The sequence below is a fragment of the Mesoplodon bidens genome (genome assembly GCF_964165515.1).
Source record: "Mesoplodon bidens genome assembly, chromosome: 10".
In the NCBI taxonomy this organism is placed as follows: domain Eukaryota; kingdom Metazoa; phylum Chordata; class Mammalia; order Artiodactyla; family Ziphiidae; genus Mesoplodon; species Mesoplodon bidens.
The window spans coordinates 19,367,681-19,388,894 of NC_138172.1; the positions used below are offsets into that span (position 1 = coordinate 19,367,681).

A 21,214-nucleotide genomic window follows, 5' to 3' on the forward strand; every position below is an offset into this window, starting at 1 on the left:
CTTCAATAATTTAACTTGCCTGGTTGAGTTCTCTAGGTTGCGGTATTAGCATCACCTGTTAAAACGTAAAACACTAATTGCTGGGTGCCACCCATCTTCTGTAAGGAAGAGTTGTCACTTCCCCCTTTATTTATATGTGTAGATGTATATATATCTACACACATATATATGTGAATCTATATACACACACATGTATGTGTGTAAATGTGTGTATATATATGTGAGTATAGACTCATGCATATTTATATACATGAGTTATAACCCAATACTATTGTTATTTCTTTGGGTTATCATCCAATACTATTGTTCTTTGGGTTATAATCCAATACTATTGTTATTTCTTTTCTTGCTCATGATGTCTCAACTTTGTGCATTAGGGAGCTCTTTCGGATTGGCTCCTGTGCCTTTTCAGTGAGTCTCTTTTCCCCCACCCCATCTGGTTTTTTTTTAAGCACTTCTTATAGCAGTTTCTGGCACAAGATGCTCCAGGCTTATCTTGTATTTTCCCTCCCCACCCCTAGAATTAACTAGTTCTGCAAAGATTTCTGATTTGTTTTATTGGAGAAAGGTATTTAGAAACCAAGATCTGAGTACTAGGTGTGCTCATTGCTACTTGGGGTATCACTACTGCTAGCCTTTCTCAATGGACAGAGCTGGGAAATATATATATGTATACTAACTCAGGCATACAAACATATGGATTTATTTCTGTATTTATCTGTAAATATATGTGTTTATATTTTTATAATAATAGATGTATATTTTTATATAAGTATATCCTCCATTATTACTCTCCCTCTGCTGTCATGAAGAAAGCCAGGGCAGAAAGTTCAATTGGGGGTGTCTCGTCTCTTCTGCACCCACCCTCTCCTAGTCTTTCTGCTCCCATCAGCCCAGAGCCACATACATTAGAGCCCCTGTCCATATAGAAACCTTCAACTCCAATCCATTACCATAGGATTCATACTAACCTTGCAGATATCAGATTTTAAATCTTTTTAAGGCTTTTTAATTTTAACAGTGGCTCATGAACATCCTGGGGGTGGGGTGGGGAAGAGTAAGCTTCGCTTGATAGCTAGTTTATAGATACTACTAAAAAGCAAACAAACAAACAAATCCCAAGGTTAGCATAACGGAAATGTCAGCGTATCCCCGTGTTTAGTATCCTGCAGTCCCTTCAAAAAATCTTCTCTAATTTGGAACTCACAGCCGCCCTGTTCCTGAAGGTGGGTAGACCTGCCTCATTTCCCTTCTCATACAAACACAGTTTGTCTCCAGCCCTACAGAACAATGCCTATTGTAACACTGAGCTGGCACTTGTGGATTCTAAATATAAGCCAAGACACTTCTCAGAGATTATAATCAGAACTTTGCTTTACATGTGAAATCTTATTTTGAATTCCGGTACACAATTACTCAGAGACTGAATTATACGGCCTTAGGATAGTATAAAAACAATAGTTTTAATTATTTTGGCGGGAAGGGGGTTACAAAAGTCACTTTTTGTTTTCTTAGGAAGGTGCGGTGACTAGTCTTTGAGGACTTCACCGATACAGATTAACCATCAGCTGTGAGGTTTGCCTATGGTTCCTTCATGTTTATTCATGAAGCAACCATACTTAGGTGAGGTCCCCCTTCCTCTCATTATACTTAATGTAAATCTAGTGGTGCTTGGATGTATTTTTAAAAACTGTAGAGAACTGGAAAGAGAATCCAACCAGGATGGCTCATGGGCCATTCGAGGTGTGGCCCCCTCAGTGGTTCGGAAGACATTCTGGGTTTTGAACAGCAACACGTATAATTATGGAGGTGTCATCCTTTGCATAAAAAAGAAAACAAAACCAAGAAAGCAAAGCCCTTCTACTAACAAGGTGTAGTCACAGAATGTGTTCAGCCTTCCCAAAACCTGTCTTGGCATTTGTTTCTGGCCTGGTGGGGAATATCTTCCATCTTTCTCTGAGCACTCATACAACAATACAAAGGTAAACAGTTGGAGGGCAATTAACAGTCTCTTTGGGGTAACAGAAGAGAGAAGTCACCCTGCTATTCATGTCAAAGGAATTAATCATGGTTTACATAGGTGATTTAGTGGCTTAACTTTGCAAGTGGTTGAAACACAAGAACCCAACAAAGTTTATAAGAGACGCCAGCTTGGAGAACCAGGTATGGAGGACAGCTTACAGGACTATCTGTCAGGTAGTCGAAGGCATTAAAGGTTATTGAGATGGTGCCTGTTGCATAAGAGGCCACGCGCACTTCAGATCTGTGTATCTCAAATTTGAGTGTGTGTGAGACACAGCTTGGAAGTTTTGTTAAAATGCAGATGTTGGTTCAGTAGGTCTAGGGAGTGGGCTGTGATTCTGCCTTTTAAACACACTGTCAGGTGTGGTGCCTATGCTTCAGGCCAGCACATCTCATGTTGCATAGCAAGGCTGTAGATTGTTCTTGTACCTGTGGCAGGTAGTATCAAGCTGCTTATACTCCCTTTAAATACCTCTAAATTATGAACGTGTTGCACTCTGAATGTTCAGGGGTTGAGGGACCAGAATAGATTGTTGGAGTGGAGGTACTTAGCCAAATACTTTATTGTGCATTGTGCATATCAACAACCTCTTTCACAGGCACCAATTTAGAAAAACATAAAAAAACATTTGCAGGCCATGTTTATTTACATTTATAGAGCTGTGCCCTTAAAAGAAAACGGGAAATGCAATCCCTGTAACTAAGGCCCCTCCCGCCCCCCCAGTGGTTAAAACCTCAGAAAGTGCATTATTGTCTGTAGTTTTAATGCTGAGCCTCTGAACAAGTTTTGGTGTTGGGGCAAACCCTTTGAAAGCTGGGATCTTTTACCATTCCCTGACTAGCTTTTCAAGCCTCTCATTTATCAAATGTGGTTTTTCTCAGAGTGCTTGGTAATATTGTATACAGTTGTCCCTCAGTATATGAGGGGATTGGTTCCAGGACCTCCCTCAGATACCAACATTTGCGGATGCTCAAGTGCCTTAGAGTACATCCCGCGTATCTGCTGGTTCTCCATCTGCGGTTTCAACCCACCAAATAGCCTAAACAGTGGGTTGAATCCATGGATGCAGAACCAGTGGTTACCGAGTGCTGACCATACTTTGCAACAGGGGAGCCTCTGTTGTTTTCTGCTGTGGGCATATCGTCACATCACAACACAGAGGACACACTCCTCTTGCCACTTACTGTGAGACACGTGATTTTTCATTAGCCATTTTTCTCTTCTAGGAAGGAAACTTAGGGGTAGAAGCTTCCGTTTAGAGAATGCTGACCACTTTTCCTAACCTCTCCCTTCCCCCCACTCTTCTCTTCTCCTCCCCTTCTCTCCTACTAACCCTTTCCTCCTTTCTTCACTGTCTTTATCCACACCTGGATGTCTGCCACACCTGGGGGAGAGGAGAGGGTGAGTAGGGGGTGGACCTTGATCTTTACCCTCTGTGGCCTCAGCTTCTCTCCTGTCTATAAAGGGATATGTGTGTTGGCTGTTTCTGAGAAACGAGGCAGGCCGAATAATTTCTGAGGAGGGGTGGCACATCAGTTTGGTGAAGTGGAGAGTGTGAGATGGAAATACATAATGGTGCTGAGTCAGGACACCTGAATTCTAATCCTTGTCTAGCCACTAACTAATTATTTGGCCTTGGAGGGCAATTTAACCTCCCTGGGCCTCAGCTTGCTAATCTGTAATTTGATATACATACTTGCCTGTTTCTCAGAGTGTAGGAGTCTTGCTACTGGGATGGCATTAGATAACATTGAATTACATATTGAGAACTAGACTCGCTTTGCAGTCATTTTCTATCCTTGTGGCTGTTCAAACAACAACAACAAAAACAACACACAGAAAACAATTTTCTGTTGACCTACATGTCATTAACACTTTTCAGGACTTGCCCCTCTTCCTTTTTAAAAAAGTTTTTAATTTTTAACTTTAGTTTTTCAGCCACTCTTTCTTTCTAACAAAGAAAAATCAGTAACTTTGTTTTTACTGTGATTGTTTTTAATTTATGGAAGGTGATATGATTTCCCATGTAATGTAGTAACAGAAAAATAAAAGTGGGTGCTTTACAGGAAAATATTTAGTACAATTACCATAATAACTGTATTGCAATGAGTGCAGTATATTAATTTTTCAAGAACTATTATGTTACGTAGATATGGTGAAAATTAGGAAGATGGTAACTGTAGTTAAAGAAACACTGAATTAAGTGATTTTAAAGTTTCTGTTTAAACTTATAAGAGATTCAGGTATCTCATTAAGTGGCAAATGTCCACTCCACTTTCTGTCCCCCCAAGATGTGCATATGTTCACTGACACAGTATTTGCAGAACAAAGTTGGTGTTACATATAATTAATAGTATGTGACAGGGCACTCAAATGTTCTGATACCTTTGGGGAAATTTTGGCCGCAATTAACTATAGTTTGCTAATTTTGAATTTACAGTTTTTTCCTATTACTTAAACTATAACGAAATGGGGACAAGCACCTTTGCCTTGGTGTAATTAAAAATGAAATTATGTCAGGAGCCTGTGTTTAAAAAAGGGACTTCTATTTGTTTTACCACCAAAAGGTGGCGTCCTACCCCCATGCCCTTTATTTAAAAACCCTTCTTGCTTTAATTTAACAAAAAGAAACTTCCAGTTGATTACTGATAAAGAAATGAAAATGTGGTCCCTATGAATGTAACATGACAGTGTTGAAAATGAACTATATGTTAAACTGCAGTTAAGTTTCCCTCTAATGTAAACCAAGTGGACATGGAATTCTTTAATAAGGCGGCACATTAGACAGTATTATGTACAAAATTGGGTACAATATATCATGGGATTTACAACCAGGATTTCCTTTTGTCTGCAAAACTTGTTGCCAATCTGATTTTGGTCCCCCCCGCTTTCAAGTGAATGTAGAATTTAAGGCAGTTAAAATGCAGGATAAGATGAGTGGCAATCTAAAGATCTTTTTAGCATGGCAATACTAATAATTTTTTAAAAACTCACTGTTCGATCTGAAAAGCCAGATCAAAGCATGAATTGTTCTTTACAGACGATGCATAAATTTGTCACGTTGAAATAAATTGCTATTCCCCTGAGTTATAATTCTGCAATGCGACATATACCATATCTGGCTTAAACATTGTAGAAATGAAAAACAACAACCCCCCCCCCCGGCACCCCATAGACTGGCTACTTTGTAGATTTCAATTTAATTCCATGTGAATTCAGCATATGGAATTGCCAGGGATGTTAAAGGGTTGTTGGGAGTATTAACTGAGTTGCCATAAAGCTTCTACATCATTGTCTAGTTCATGGTAAGCATTCAATAAATATTAGATGTTATTACTGACAGCTGTAGCCAGCGAGCTTCTCAAGGGCAAGAATTTTCTTTCTGTATCCCTCAGTGCCCACTGTATGGTCTAGAACATAGTAGGTGTGTCATGTCTTAATTAACATCTTGAATCAAAGACAACACAACCCTAGCCTCTAGGAAGCTAGGAAGTGCTACAGGAAGTAAAATGCATTTTCTTTATGTGGATTCTAGTCTAAATGATCTGATGGATGGTTTTGCCTGGATAGCCTGGAATCTTACACAGCATGCATTTACATGAATTCTACTATGTTGTAATTACCTTAGCGCAGTCTCCCTGTCTCTGGCTTTATTCAGTAGCATGAGTGAATTTTTTTTTTTTACTTGCAAAACAGAATTTTAAAGTGGTAGTCTTATGCTATTATTGAACTTGAGATTTAAAATTCTTCTGTAAATGAATGTTTAAAAATATTTGTATAAAGACATTATCCAGAAGAATTTGTAATAACTTTTTCGGGATATCGATTATCTACAACTGCACTGGTCTCAAGACCAAGGGGACAGTACTAGTGTCCCCCTCCCATCGCCACCCCCTTCCGTTGTCTCCCTCTCTCCAAGTACTTCGTAGGAATCCACAGGAGTGGCTTTCAATTCTCATAAAGAGTTGCCCTGGTACACCACCTAGCCAGTAACTGGAAATGCTGGGAGGTTGGGGTGATGGGTCTGAAAAAAAATTATTTCTGTTAACAACAACAAGCCCTAGAGCCCTATATCTTTCTAAGTCACACCTTGGAAACAGAAAGGCTTCTTCCTCCTCTATTTGTGTTGATAATAGTGAAAGAAATGCGTGTGTCTCTTGTTTTATACAGGTATATGTATATTCCAAAAACATTTCATTCAGGCTCCTAATTCACTCCTTCAAATTTCTAAATTCCACCGAACTTCAAAGCAGCAAAAAGAAAAAAAAAGTCACCTTTTCAAAGAATTGGACAAAGCTTTTTGCATGTGACTGATCTCTGGGAGAGCAGGTATTTTGTGTTAAACAACTGATTGACATGCTAGCCCCCTGGGCGTTTTCCTAAGAGAAACCATGGCAAGAACACAGCTCCCGACGCAGCCACTTTCGCCTAAAGTGGATCTAACTACACATTCCTGCAGTGACTCTGACAAGGAAGTGGGGGGAAGCGTCCCACATTACACTCTCCTGATTCAGAAATACAGGGGGAAAAAAAACCCCTCACTGGCGGGTTTCTATTTCTTGCAAACAGGGGTTTGTCCTTCTGTTGAACTTTCACCTCCCGAACTCGCCTTCTTTCATTGGACAAAGTGCAGAAAGAAAGAGGAGAGACCGAGGGAGGACGGGAGAGAAGGAGAAAGGGGGTTGAAAACACCACCCTACCTCCCCCTCCTTCAACTGTCACTGATGGCAAAACACTTTCACTTTTAACTGGAGGAAACTCACATGCTTGTCTTTCCTCTCCCCTTCCTTCTGTATTTTTAGCTCAGAAACCAAGCAAATAGCCATCGCATTCCTATCTTCGTCCCTAGTTGTTAACACTCTCCCTCTCGTTTTTTTCCGGTGTCTGAATGGGCGCCCCTTTCCCCATCTTCTGAGGAATCTCCCTCCCCCATGCCCCTCATTTTCCAGGTCTTTCTTGCCTGATCCCTCTTCTGCCAGGGACTGCTCTGGCGTTGCCTTCCTCTCTCTGGTCTGCGGGACTCTGCCTCCTTCTCCTCGTCCCCATCTAGCCTGTACACCCCTCACTCCCACCTCCCTGTTCCCCTTGCCCCCAATCCCCGCCCCACCCCCTTGGCAACTGCGATTTTTTTTCTTTTTCTTTCTTTTTTCTTTTTTTTTTTTTTTTTGCTGCGAGCCTTGTTGTTTACCCAGCAGGTGGATGTGACGTCAGGGACGCACAACAGCAAAAAATAACAACATCTCCCTCCGCGACGTGTTGGCCTCTCGCGCGCCTTATTTATTTATTTGTTCCGGGAGGCCGGGGGAGGGGGGGTGGGTGCCAGCTCCCGAGTGGCTTGGGGAAGGGGGTCGAGCCGGCTCGCGCTCCGGAGGTGGCTTGGGGGTGCGTAAGATGGAGAAGGGGCCCCGGCCGCAGCCCAGGGGGCGGGAGGGGTAGCGCCCCCGGCCCGACGTCGTCCGCGCCTCTGCCGCCGCCGCCGCCGCTGGCGCTGGCTGGGCTCCGGAAAGCTAGTCCGGAGCGGAGGAATCTATTGTTATTTATTGTGTGGCGGTTGCATGCTGTACTCGCGGCAGCCCGGCCCTCGCCCGGGAGTGCGTGTGTGTGCGCGCGTGTATGCGCGAGTGAGTGTGTGCGCGGGGGTGCGCGCGCGGGCGGGAGTGGGCGCGCGCGGGGAAAGGCCTGAAAACACCTTAGTTTGCACCGAGAGACCATTTGCAGCGGGTGAGTTTGTATTTTTCCATTTCTGCTCCACTTTTTCCCAAGCCGCCTCCTGCCTTGTTTCCGACCACTTTAAACAACAACAACAACAAAAAAAAAAAAAAAGAAAGAAAGAAAAAAAAGAAAAGAAAAAGAAAGAAAGAAAAAAGGAAAAAAAAAACTTCTTCCCATCTCCGGGCTCCACGTGCATCTCCCCCAGCCCTCCCCAGAGGCAGCCTCTCTCTCCCCCGGGTCGGGGACCGGGCTCCCGGGTGGCTGGGGGTTGCGGACTGGCGCGGGGGGCGGTGGAGGGGACTCCGGCGGCGCCCGCACTCTTGGGTGCATTTCCATAAGTCAAATGGAGTGGGGGGGGGGCTGCGGCGGCTGCAGCGGCGAGGAGGCGATCTCTCCTTCACCTCAGCCCCTTCACGCGTCGCTCTGCGCTCTTCACGGTTGCAGCGGGGAGAGGAATCGAGAATCCCAGGCCGCCTGGCGCAACTTTCGGTGTCCGGCGTCGGGGTGCCTGCCCAGAAGCCAGGCGGGCGCGGGGCGCGGGGCCCGGGGTCAGGTCTGCGGCGGGAGGGGGCGCGCGCCGGGTGCCTCTGGAGCCCAAAGTTTGGACTTGGAGCAAACTTTTTCCCTTGGCTCTCCACGAGTGTTTTCCCCCTCGGTGCCCCGGGGCTGCTCCGCGGGCCTCAGCGGAATGACTGGGAACGTCTGCGCCCTAGGCCCCGCGGCTGGGGACGTCTCCGGTGCCACGCACGCCGTGCCCCGAACACGGCGGCGGGGGCACTCCTGTGCCGCACCCCGGAGCCCAGAAAACTCACACACACACCCGCGCACTTCCAGCTAGACACGTACCCCCTCGCGCGCTCGGCCCGGCGAACCCAGCCTCCCCGCGAGGGATCCGAGGCCGCCGTGGCCAGCTCGGCGGGTGGGAGTGGGAGCAGGGTGCGCTGCGGGGAGTCGCCGCGCCCGGATTCCTCTCCGTTGCATCACACGTACTTTCGGGGTATACGTCCCTCTTAAGCCTGGGGAACGGGGGATTTCCCAAGTCCCGATATGTCCTGAGACGTGCGTGAGTCGCCGAGACCCTTCGGCCCTGTCCCGGCTGCCGATGGCTCTCCGTTCCTCTGCTGCGCGCCGCTTTCCTCCGGGGCTCCCAGCGCTCCATTCCTGCCCCGCAGAGAGGATTCAGCTGAGCCAGCCGGCGAGCCGGGCGGGTGTGCGCTTCGGGTGGGGACCGCGGTGGCGGCGCCGGGAGCCGGAGGAGTTTGCCAGTTGCCGCGGGGTCGCGGTCATTCGCTGCCTCCGCCTCCCCTCGCCTCCGCCTCCTGCCCCCCTCCTCCCCAGATACGGCCGCGCTCGGAAACTTTGATTCCTTCTTCTTTTTGGCCCTCGGCTAGTCCCCCTCCCCACCTGTTGTGAGCTCCGCCTTGGTCCCCGGAGACTGGCGGTGACACACGCGGGCGCCGGGGAGCTTCGCGCCCAGAAACAAAGTCTCAGGCCCCCCTCCCAAGTGTTTGCTTCGAAATCGCTGCCTGCAACCCGCCCCCCCCCACCCCCGATTGCGGCGCAGCTCCCGCCCCCTGTGAGAATAAGGACTAAATAAACAGTTGTAACTCCAAACCTTGCGCCTGCGATCGTATCCCTATTCCACCCCTCCCCCTTTCCTCCCCCCCACCTCCTTTTTTGTTGTTGCAACTTTGTAAGATTCCGGGGAAGGTGCTGAGACTTCGGCTCGGGCCGATTTCCCGGTCTCGGGATCCTTGCAGGGAATCCCTGGGCCACATCCTCTCTTCCCTCCACGCGCGCTCGCGGGTCCTTCGAGCCCGCCGCCCTCTCGGTCTTGGCCCCCCAGGCTACTCATTTATCCCGCCCCACTCAGTTCCCCCCAACCTGCACCGGGAAGATTTGCTGAGGGTCGCCCCGGTTTCTTGTCGACCGCAGAATCCGAAAGTTTGCAAGAAGAGGATAGCGCGCGGCGAGCCAAGCGGGCAAGGGGCAGCGGCTGCGGCGCCGGGGACCATGGTGCTGCCGGCGCCTCCTCCGCGGGCGTGAAGGCGGCACTCCCACTCCCTCCCCGGACTCCGCGGGTAAGTCGAGGCGGCCGCGGGCGGGGGCGCAAGGGCCGGTGATACCCTAGAGCTTCGGGCTGTACCCGGGGGCTCTCTGCGCCCAAAGCCCCAGCATGGGCGGCGCGAGCGCAGCGATCTGGCGCCGGAGCCAGGAAATGTGCCCATCCTCAAGCCGGTAGGTGCTTTGAAATACTGGACTTTCTCCTTTTTTCCTCTTTTCTTTCCGAAATCCGAAAATCTGGAGATCAAAGTTTAGCACGGAGTGTAAAGTGCTCTGATAAAATACGATGACATCCCTCGCTCCCCTTCTCACCCCACTCCCCCCCCACCCCTTTTTAACTGTTAATTATTTCCAAGTCATTGTGTCCAAATACCCTTGCCGGGCTGATTACAAAGTGTATTGATTTAGTCTGGGCTCATCCTACACGTTTGTCTTAATTCCTTTTCCTTTTGCTAGACCAGAAAACCCGAAATGAAACTTATTTTCTTCCTCTGAGCCCCGCCCCCTACCCCCCAGCCCTCAGCTGTGAGGCTTGGGCGGAATAATGGAATTAATATAAACATTTCATTTGGTTGCATTTGAGCTTTTCCAGCCCGTTTATGAGGGGCTGGTGTTGCTCATGTCCGGTCACAGGTATTTTCCAAGTTCGAGTTTCCCTTTTTGTTACTGCTCTTTAGACAGGAATGTTGGAGGGCCATTCTGTATTCCCCCTGAAAGGAGTCTACACATTGAAACCGTCTGCACTTTACCTTTGGTTGTCCGTAGGCTTCAGGATTTAGGGCTGGCACAATAGCTGAGTTGAGAAAACCTGAGGGATAGTTAAGAAATTTTTCTCCTGCTGAAAATACATTGAAGAATATTTCCAAATTTCTATCTTTCATCTCCCTTCCCCTCGTTTTTTCCACAGTGAGAATCAATTTAGGGAGGGATGTCTTAACTAGAATTTGAAGAGAAAAAACGGTAAGAGTTCAGGTGTTTCCTACCAAGGGTTATCCTGTATAATTGAGACACAGGAGTTCCTATTATTTTTGATTCCAGAGAGAAATGTATTGAATCTTTTTGAGAATTCCACTAGAGTTTTGATTCTCCAAGTGAAAATACCCATCTCTTTAAGGCCAGGAAAAGAAAATTGGGCTCACAGTTTCAGAGGTCAGGAATGAGTCTTTTGCATCTCTGAGAGGTCTCATAATCAAAGAGTATTAAAAATATTAAAAGGAACTCAACTAGTTCCATTCAAACGGTGTCAGCTAAAATCTCAATGCAAAGGGGGGAAAAAAGGTTTAACATCTTGTCACTGGCTGCACCCCACTTCACCCCCCCTTAGTCTTTGGATTAGTCATTGTATGAGAGGGAGAAAAAAAAATCAGGGTTTTTTTTTTGGAAAAGTAAAGTAAACAGCCTCCAACTGCTGAACCTTGACAACCCAAATTAAGGAAGCAGGAGAGATCAAACAGAACTGCTGCTGGGTTGTTGTCAGGAGCTCTACACGGAGAACCCTGGACTATTCGATCAAGCAGCAAAGCTATATATTCACTAATGCAGAAATGGACCATTGCAAATGCTGATCTTTGTTGTGCAAGCAGAGGCTTGCTTGGAAGGAAATATTCAGCCCCTCTCCAGGCAGCATTTGAGTTCCTTATAGATGCTGAGTAGCTAAACAAGTTATTTTTATAATGCATTCTTATTTATGAAGAGAATGTACCCAAAAGGGCATTAAAAGGATAGTAAGTCTTCCGGAGGTTGTCTTGCTACCCAGAACTGTGCAGTGGAATTCTTTTTTACCAACATTAGACTCCTACACTAGAGTTAGATAACGTTTTCTCACATCAAGTTTAGAAGATCTGCCTTGTCAGGGAAGCCAAGGTTTTGTATGTGAGGGTTGAAATCTGATGTGAAGCTTAAAAAAAAAAAAAAAAATCCCTGGTGATGAAGTTTTGTGTCAGCCCACTCTTGGAATTTAAAAAGGCGAGAGGGAGCATTCTCCAGATTAGACATAACCTCTTTTTTTAGATTGACATTCAGCATGACCACGTTGCTACTTTTATTCAAGTTCTCTGTAACTTGTCCTTGCTTGTTGTCTAGGAAAATTTAACTGCTTTACATTTTTAAAGGGAGTAGTAACAGTAATTACTTTAGCATTTTGTTTTCACAGGTTTATCAAAGTATAATGAAAGAAACATCAGCTTTTCAAATTAACTGCCTCAAATTAAGGGGGTTGTATTGCTGGAGACCTGTGAAAGATTTTGTGTTTATATTTAAATACTGGAGTATAAACTGTGTAACACTTTTTTTTAAGCTATAAACTATCCCCAAATTAGATGTCATTTCAAATTAAGTTAGAACAAAGTAGGAAAAAGGACAACTAAACACAGAGAAGAATAAAAATAATTGTCATTGAAGGATTGCATTTGTAACGAACAAATGTCAATCACATAGTAAGCACTTTGTGTTTTTTTTAAGTCAGAGTTTCATAACCAGAGTGCCCAACATGTTTCAAAGTCGGTAGCTTTTATTGGATATACCTTTTATTGTATCATTAAACAATGTGAGTTAAACATACACATGGATGCTATTAGGCAATTTTCTGCAATATGTAATGTTTTTTAAAAAGCTGTAAATACTTTCTAGTTAAATCATTTGTACCAACAATAACAAAAGTTAACTGGGTTAATGTTGAGCCTGGGCATGGTTTTCTGTTACTCAGTTTTTCCTTGCTTCCTTGCTTCTCTTAAGACTCTAGCCCCGGCCTTTGCATTCGGAGGCTCTACTGAAGGATAGGTCTGTTCTCAGCAGTTGTTTAAATTAACAGAAGAATTGTGATATTTCCTCAACAAATATATATATACCCCCCACGTCCAATGCCAACATAAAGGAAGAGAAGGGAGTGTAGAGCCGATGTGACAACTTATTTTGAACCCAGCTTCCTCTTTGCAGCCAATCTTGCTGTTGATTTGGTTTTCAGGTTTTACTTAAGATGCAAACTCACTTTTGAAATGTTATCTTGTAAAGAGGCTGCATCCCGCAAACGCGTGTGTGTTCAATTCAGGTATTATGAAGTACCGATTACTTTTCGGTGGGGATGCCAAGAATATTTACTGGGCATTGCAAGGATTCTGTCTTTTAAAAATAAGCTTAGGTACCCATTAATAAAATTTAAATAGATTGCAGGCTGTCAGAAAATAGTATAAATTTTGTTTATGATTCAGTTACTTTAAGGTACTTACATTAAAGAAACTCATTTAACCCCTGACTGAAGAGCATTAAGTGGGGAGGCAAGCCCTCCAAAGAGCTCCTACTGCCCTTTGCTCTCCCGATAATCTTAAATTACTACAATTTAATTGCAACTTCAAGGCACCGAGCAGGAGCTGGTTCTCTATGGCTGAAAAGGGGCTTCCAGAGCATAGCTAGATTTGCACAGGTGGTATTTTTGTTTCTCAAAGAAATTTTTTTGCTTGGGGCTTTTTCTTTTCCTTTCTTATCCTGTTAGGTGTCATACTCCTTTTATAGAATTCTGTCACAGTAAATGTCATTTTTGCTAAGCCAGCAGTATTGTTCTTTTTTTTTAAGTATTTTTTTTGGACCTAGAGTATATAAAGGTCTCCAGCAAGTAGGGGTTTGTCTTCTAAAGAAAAGAACCTTAAGAGAGTCATCTGCTGAATAGACAGGTGAACTTTATACACCAGCCAACATGGACTCTTACTATTTGTAGGGGATTTTTTTTTTTTTTCTTTAGCTGATGGTAGTAATCCCACCAGGTGATCAAACACTGAGTGTGTTAATCAAGCCAGCAAGCCAAGTAAGTTGGGCTGGTGTGATTTCTAAATGATCTTCCCTGTGCCTTGTTACACTGGTCTGTGAGTCACTTTGCCATACGTGTGCCGTCCAAGGAACCATCTTAAACTGATTTTTAAAAATCTTTCTCTTCCTTGGTGCTTGGCTGAATTAAGGGTAGAGGTTCCGAAAGCTAGAACGTCAGAGGGCCATGAGATGAGACAAATTCCTGAAACAGGGAAACCTGACCAAATATGGGGTATCTTATGCATGACACTTGTTTTTTTTTTTCCCCCTGGGACCCACATAGTTTATTTTGATGTGCATGTGACGATGTGGTTAATGGAAATTAAGCAGATTTGGCTTGTGCTGCCAACCTAAAAATAAATGTTGTGAGGAACGTTTGATTTCAAGAAGTGCTTTGGTTTTGCATCCCATAGATAATGTTCTTGCAATAATGGCTGCCAAGGCTGGTATTCTGCAAAGAGGAAGTACAGTGGGGTAAAGCGCATGGCAGTCAGGGAAGACAATTTGACAGTGTTCTTTGTTTCTTTAATATATTACTTTTATTAATTACAGTCAGTTGGGGCTAAGGCATTTTTCGGGCCTTATTTAGAAGTCAGCTCCCATTCACAAGAAGGTTGTGCCAGAAGCTGCATCCCTTTCCTCGTACTGTTTTACCCAGTCATGAAAATCTCTTGACCGAATTAGCTGGAGGATGTCTCTGCAAGACTTGTGTTTCTTTTTGAAATCCCCTGACACCAGTTTTTGATACATGCCCTGCCTTGTGTACAACAGGTGTTTGGTAGTGATTTTATGAGATCGAAAGTGAGAAAAACATTTCCTACCAAGCCAGCCACTGGGAGAACTGGCTGCCTGAAACAAAGAATCTGGAACTTGAACATGCATATAGATGGGTTTTTCCGTATGACCCTCCCCAAGCTATTTGCTTTTAAAAAAGTGGGGGAGGGGCTCCATTTTGTGCCTCGATATTTGCCGTTAAGTTGTAGTAATTTAAGACTATTGGAAGAGTGCAAAGGGCAGTGGAAGCTTTTTAGTGGTCTTGACGCTTGAAGCTGCTCACGTGTGGGGTTAAATTAGTTTCTTCAATCTGAGTACTTAAAGTAACTAAATCGTAAACAAAATTTATATTAGATCCTGACAACTAATAATCTATTTAAATTACATTAGAATATCTGGACAAAAATTTAATTAAAGACAGAAATACTGTCAAGCCCTGTAAATATCTTGACAGGTCTACTCAATTGGAACTGATATCACGAAATATTTACATATGTCTGGTGTGTTCAGGAACATCTCGGCAGGGCCTGTGCAAAGCTAATTGCACTTTCTTTCCAAATCACATTTTCAATAAAATAGGTTCTTTTTTTTTTTTTTTTTTTAAATAAAGGAGCATGAACACATGCAAAATTGTGTTCAAGTGTTCTGTTTACTGTTTAGTTCTCGCTACTCAGGACCCCTCTCAGATGGGTTTATTTCCTCTAACTGCTGCTAATTCAGACACAAAGCTGAAATGGAGGAATCACTGATTAGAAAGCTCATGTCATTCTGTTTTATTTCAACAGTTTGAAAATATCTGGGGCTAGCATGTTAGAGGACAATTTGCTCAGGGGAGAAAAGTGGACCTGAACCTGACATTATTGGGTCCCTGTTTGTATTAAATAGAAGATACTCACTTAGGATGGGACAGAGATGTTTTCCTGAATTTTATTTTTGGATACAGACTTACTTATTAGTAGTCATTCACGTGGACATTCACAGTTTGCCAGATTCTCTGGTTTTAGCTAATTCTGTGATCAGCTTTATTGGCTAGGACACTGAATAACAGTCCTAGCATCACCTCAGAAGCAGAATTTATGAGGTTTCCTTTTCTCCCTCCTGGCTCTGCAGTTGAATCATAATGTGACTTTTCTTGCTCCTGGTTCCTTGTCTTCGAATTAGCGGGAGTGTTTAAGATATGTTCTTCGAGCTTAAGGATCTAAGGGCACCGGGGCTATGTAGTTACTCAGACTTTTAAAGACGTTCTTGGTGCTCTCAGGACAGTGACTGCAGCTCCTGGGGGGAGGGAGTGATGTGAGTTTGGCATGAGTTTCTCCTGTCCCAGAGCCTCTCCCCTGAGTTGGTGATGCCCCATCAGAGGAGCTGGAGGCTTCCTCTCCTGGGGACAGGTAAGCACAGAGGTGGAGGCGGATACTCCTATGCGAAGTGGAAGAGGGCTGTTGTTGGTCCGAGTTCAACATGTTTCAAAGCGAGTTCCCATGCTCACCTGCTTCCAGGTCATTGTGTGTCTGTGCGTGTGTACATGTTAGGGGCGATGTGTTAAAACACAGATCCTTCGATGAGAACTTTTGCAGACAGACGTGCGAATGTGCATTGTTCACAGATCTCCCCTGGGGTAATTCTGATGCACACTAAACAGAGACCCATGGACCAAGTGATTTCTGCTCCTAAAGATTGTGGAACTGAAATCTTTATCTTCACTTGGATTTTACCGACTAATTTTTTGTTTTATCTTGAGACCTGTGTTCTTTTTAATGTGTTTGGATTTCTATTAAGAATCAAAGCTGGTGGTTTTTAAGTATGCCCGAGGATTGGAATCGCCGCAGAGCTGTCATTCCAAACACAGACGTAGTCGCAGTGTGCCTGGATGTGCCATATCGGGGGTGGGGGCAGCCTTTGCATTTCTGAGTAGCTCCCCGTGTGATTCTGATGCCCACCAAAGTGGGAGAACTGGACTCCTCAAAGATCAGCATTGGAGGAATCTTATAACTCTTCTTAAGGGTTTAACTTTGGACTTCATGAAACCTAAGAAAGGAATATGGGTTCCCTTGCCAGACTCAAGCACCAAAAGAAACATTAGATACTTAGAGAAATAGAGGCAGAACAAGAGCCTCACAGTTCAGGTGAGTGGTAGAAACAATGTGGCACATCGGTCGTTCTCACCAAGTACCAGACATTTCTTTTCAAATTATGCCTCGCTTGCCTCCATGTTTCCAGTGGGCGTTGTCATGTTGTAGCTACCAATTAGTGTCAGATGGCTTGCTGGAATTTTTTTTTTCTCCAAGTATTTCATCTTAATTTAAAAATCTGACCTGTTTACCCATTAGATTAACCCTGCTGGCCTAAGTACGTTGATTTTCCTAGGCATCTTGGGAAATTCTCTCTCATTGTATGGTGATGGGGCCTGCAGGAATATTGATGGAAGTAGCCTCACCAAGGATGCCACACAAATAAAGCAAGCAGAATCCTAAGACAAATGCATCCTCCAAGATTATGAGATAAAGGAAGATAAAATGCTAAGGAGGCTTGTTTAACTATTCAGGGCTTCAGCTAAAGATCTCTCCACTAAGATCAAAAGAGTTATTTAAATAAAAGTTGTATAGATGTTTTTCATCTGTATTAGTAATATACCTTTTGAAGTTACCCAGCAATAAAGTGTTGGTCCAAAATGCCCTCACCTAAAGTAAAACATAAAAAATTGCCACTTGACTTTGGGTGTGGCTTCATTTTAATAGATAACCAAAAAGTTGGCAATTGTTTCTATGTCTCGAACTTCACAGTTGCTTGGGCTCTGGGTTTGGGTGGCATTTGGAATATCCCTGTAATACAAAGTTCTGTTATTTCTGTTCAGAGCCTGAAGGGCTTAAAAAACAACCTCTGATGGGCCAAGTTTTAAAACTAGTGTGTCCCTAACTTTGCATGGAGGTTTTCTATAAAAGATGAAAAACGGGACTGGTTGAAAAACTAGAAAGTGCATCGTCGAGGCTGCATGGTCTTACTATAACTGTCAGCAGTGGATGAAATCTACAGTGTGATGTTAAATCACTCTGCCTTGTTTGTTGAAAAGATGTTAAGTAATTAACTGATTTATCATTAGGGAATCAATGACGACCCTTTCTAGTGACGTATTACAGAAATTTTCTAATAGAAAGTTTGCTGCATTTAATTATTTGGAAGAAAGTTAGTTGAACCTTGAGAAGGGGGGGTTGGGTGGGACCTCTTTAGAGAATATCGCTGTCCACATCCAACTGTCAATAATTTTGGAGAAGATAGTCTATTACAGTGGAAAATGGTTCAATCTGGGGTTTTCTCTTAGGGGCTTCGTCAGGCGTGTTGTTGCAGACCCGCTGTTTTGCATGCCTTCTCTGGGCTTAGGGAAGGGTTCAGTCACTTAAATGTGTTCATCTTATTTTCTAAATAATGGCTTTTGTTGCAGTATGATGGCCTGTTGACAGTAAACGCGCTGTCCTAACTTGGGTAAGCTTACAACAAATTCTTATACTTGTAGGAGCAAGTCATCCTCACTGCTGACTGGGGATGCTTCTCCCTTTTGTCTTACTGTCCTTAAGGCAACAGCAGCACAAGGTTTAAATATTTTGGGATGGGGATGGCGTTGTGGATAGGGTGTGTGCGCGGGGGGGGAGGAATCAACTCCCCATCTGGCAAAACATTTACCTTAGACCCCTTTGTCCCCAGATAATACATAAGTTGTGATTCTAGCTTATTCTTCCTGTGTGTGTATTTGCGTCAACTCAAAATTAAAAAGATACTTAAAGAGAGATGTCGTTTCTGTGTTTGTTTTTGTTTATTTCAGTTAGGAAGCAGGACAGTGGCTTTTACTAGCTACAGAAATCATCTCTGTGTCAGAGAGGACTTTTCCCTGGCAGAATACTGAGGTGGGAAAGTTCTTCAAGGTAGTTGTGAGACTTTTGAAAATGGTGCAAATGGATTTTATATGGGGGTTTTGGTATTGTAACAAGTGCCCCAATTGTTGAATAAAATGCGATGCCTTGGCCTCAAGCACTTTGATCTGTGAGTTGAGAGAGACTTTTGAGGAAGAAAATCTGGCAGATATTTACAAAGCAATTTCTCTTAAAACTATGCACTTACAGCTTTCGATTTTTGTTATGAAATGTGTAAGACACCAAAAAAGTGTAATTCAGAGAATAATTCAATGGGCCCCCATGTACCTGCTGCTCAGCTTCAGAAAGAATGTATTTCTGATCCAGGTTGAAGAGGCTCCTGGCATATCTTAGCCCAATCCTTCTACCCTGGAGGTGACCTCTGCTCTCAGCTGGCTGTTTTCCACCCCATGGCTTTCATTATACTTTTAATACATATGATTGTATTCCCCCAAATATAGGGTCTTCTTTTGCGTGTTCAAGATGTGTTTTGATGCTATCCTCCTATATGTGTTCTTTAGTAACTTGGTTTTTTTTGTTCAGTACCATTAGTAAAATTCATTCATATGAATGCACGTGGCTGTAGTTTATTCATTTTTCCGTGTGAACCTTTTAAAGTGCTGCATATTAATTCAAGGCAAGCTCTTCACGCTTGAATTTAAAACCCAGCAGCGTTCTGCAGTCCTGTACATTGAAAATGTAGGATGGATGTGAAACTGTCAGTCCTGGCCACATCTTCATAATATGCTCATTTACCAGTGTTTTTTTGTTCGTTCATTTGTTTTGTTTTGTGGGGGGAGGGAAAAACTTTAAAGTCACACATTTACCAGGGAATTTGTTTTCAAAAAAATAATAAATCAAGTGGCTGATCTCTTACACTGAAGGAGGAAAAAACAAAACAAGACAGACGAGGCATTCATTTGAAGGATCCTAGCCATTTTCTCATTCTAATTTTAAAGACTTGGTTTAGAACTTCACAGTTACATATGCAGGGTAGCAAGTTAAAAAGCGATGTTTAATTAACAGGCACTTTATACTTCTGTATTCTTGTTATGATATAAGCACCTTGTTCTTCAGAGTAGAAAGTGATTTCTGCATATTTTCAAGGACTGGCATCTTTATGGTAAGAAAGCCACATAAATAAAGATATACTTAGATGAAAATCGGAACATGTTTTTAAAATAGTGTGTGTCTCCTTTCAGCTCTGTTATCAAACTTGCTGCCTAAGCCGGAGCTGGTGCTCTGTGATTATGCTAATGACCAAAAGAATCGATGATGCGGAACTAGATGAAATCAGTGGTATAATCGGAGAGAGTTACCAGGTTTTTTTGGTCATTAAATTTAGTGATAAATAATACACTGTTCATTTTGAGCAGAGAGAACATATTTAATTCTGATGTGTACAGAGTATCGATTTAGTTAGGCTTATGGCTGAGTAAAACGATCATCTTTTGTAATTTCAGAGGAAAGATGAAAGGCATTTGTGTCAGCCTGGCTGACTGACTCGGGCCATAGAATTGTTTACCTTGACCAGCCAGGGAAGGGTGGGAAAACTTTTTTTTTTTCTCCTCCTAGGCAACTTGGATATTTGTACTGACATTTTATTAGGAATATCAGGTACTCCGTAAATAGCATAAATGACTGGGGATGTTAAACAAAATGAGTGTAAAGGTAGATAGTGTTTCCCTCAAGAAGGGAGAAAAATATAACAAAGGGGAAATGTTTGGACAAAGCTCTTTTTAAAAGACGGGTGTGTGTTAAGCAGGGCCCATTAGAGTCAGTGTTGCCCATTAAACAATGGCTTTAATTTAAAAAATTTTTTGAGTTTCTCATAACAAATAAAGTTATACTTGGTAACGGTTTATTTAAGGAGAAGTCATCCTTGTAACTTAGCATCTTTTTCCAGGTTCCTGAAACCTTGGGGGAAAACACTGGCGCCGCCTCCTTTGTTGCAAAGGGATTTCTAATGCACTTCTCCCTAAAAGACGTGCTTCCCTGGGTAGAGTCAGCAGTCCTTTTACTACTGTACAGCAGTACCAAGTGATAAGAGAGAAAATAAACGAGTAATTAGCTATGTTTTATAGGACGTAAAGAAAGGGTGATGGAAGTCTATAAAAGAAGAAAATCAGATCAAAGGCCGCTGTGATGTTATTTTTTGAAAACGCAGTGTAAAAACGGTTCTCTTAATAGCAGAGACCCCCATCCTGGCTTGACCAGCTGTGTTCTGCCATTTTCCTTTCCACAGTCCTGTCCATCCTTGGTTGGGTCTTACCAGCCATACCATCTGCCATTCCAGCGGCGGCCGTTTCGGTGGGAAGGCAGGCCAATTGGGTCAACTTTTGTGATCTGGCAGATGTCCACTGGAAGCTCAGATCAGGTCAGGCTCATTTTTAGGTGTGTCCAAAGCCAAGATTTCAACTTGGTGAAAGGCTGTGGAATGTATTTCCCAAAGTGGTGCCCAAACTCTGTTCTTTTTTTCTTCAGCTGCCTCCTTGAGCTGAGATGATTGCTTAATGCTCTTAATTATGCTGGATCCCTCTGTATTTTCAAACACCTGTGCGTAATTCAGATCATGGGTGGTCACAGAGCCTGGCTCACTGGAGAGCTTCGCCTTTGGAATGGGGAAATCCCAAGGAACCTGACCATGGACCGTGTGTTAGGGGGCTGAGTAGCGGCTTAAAAGGATGGAATGTTTCCCTTGAACTTCCATGGTGCCATGTGAAAGATCCTTAGTCATTGGGTTGGGGCGAGTCTTAGAATGAATACCTCAGAAACAATGTTTTAAAAAATAAACTCTCATTCATTGCTGGTGGGAATGCAAAATAGTAAGTCACTTTAGAAGACCGTTTGGTGGTTTCTTATAAAGCCAAGCTTACTCTTAACCAGGCGATCCAGCAATCCTGGATCCTTAGTGTTTATTCAGAGCAGTTAAAATCTTAAT

General features: G+C 43.5%; 1 protein-coding gene across 7 annotated transcripts in view; it reads left to right on the top strand.

Moving 5' to 3' along the window:
• Positions 1 to 7,294: 7,294 nt before the first annotated feature.
• The window catches only part of FOXP1 (forkhead box P1), a 596,443-nt gene continuing 582,523 nt past the window's right edge, over positions 7,295 to 21,214 (top strand). For 4 of the 7 annotated variants that reach the window (XM_081246283.1, XM_081246287.1, XM_081246284.1 and 1 more), the window contains exons 1-2: positions 7,301 to 7,744; positions 9,671 to 9,816. The gene's annotated coding sequence lies outside the window, so the exon portion shown is untranslated. Of the gene's footprint in view, positions 7,745 to 9,670; positions 9,817 to 21,214 lie in introns of all 7 variants that reach the window. The other 3 variants (XM_081246288.1, XM_081246289.1, XM_081246281.1) reach the window with 2 other exon arrangements.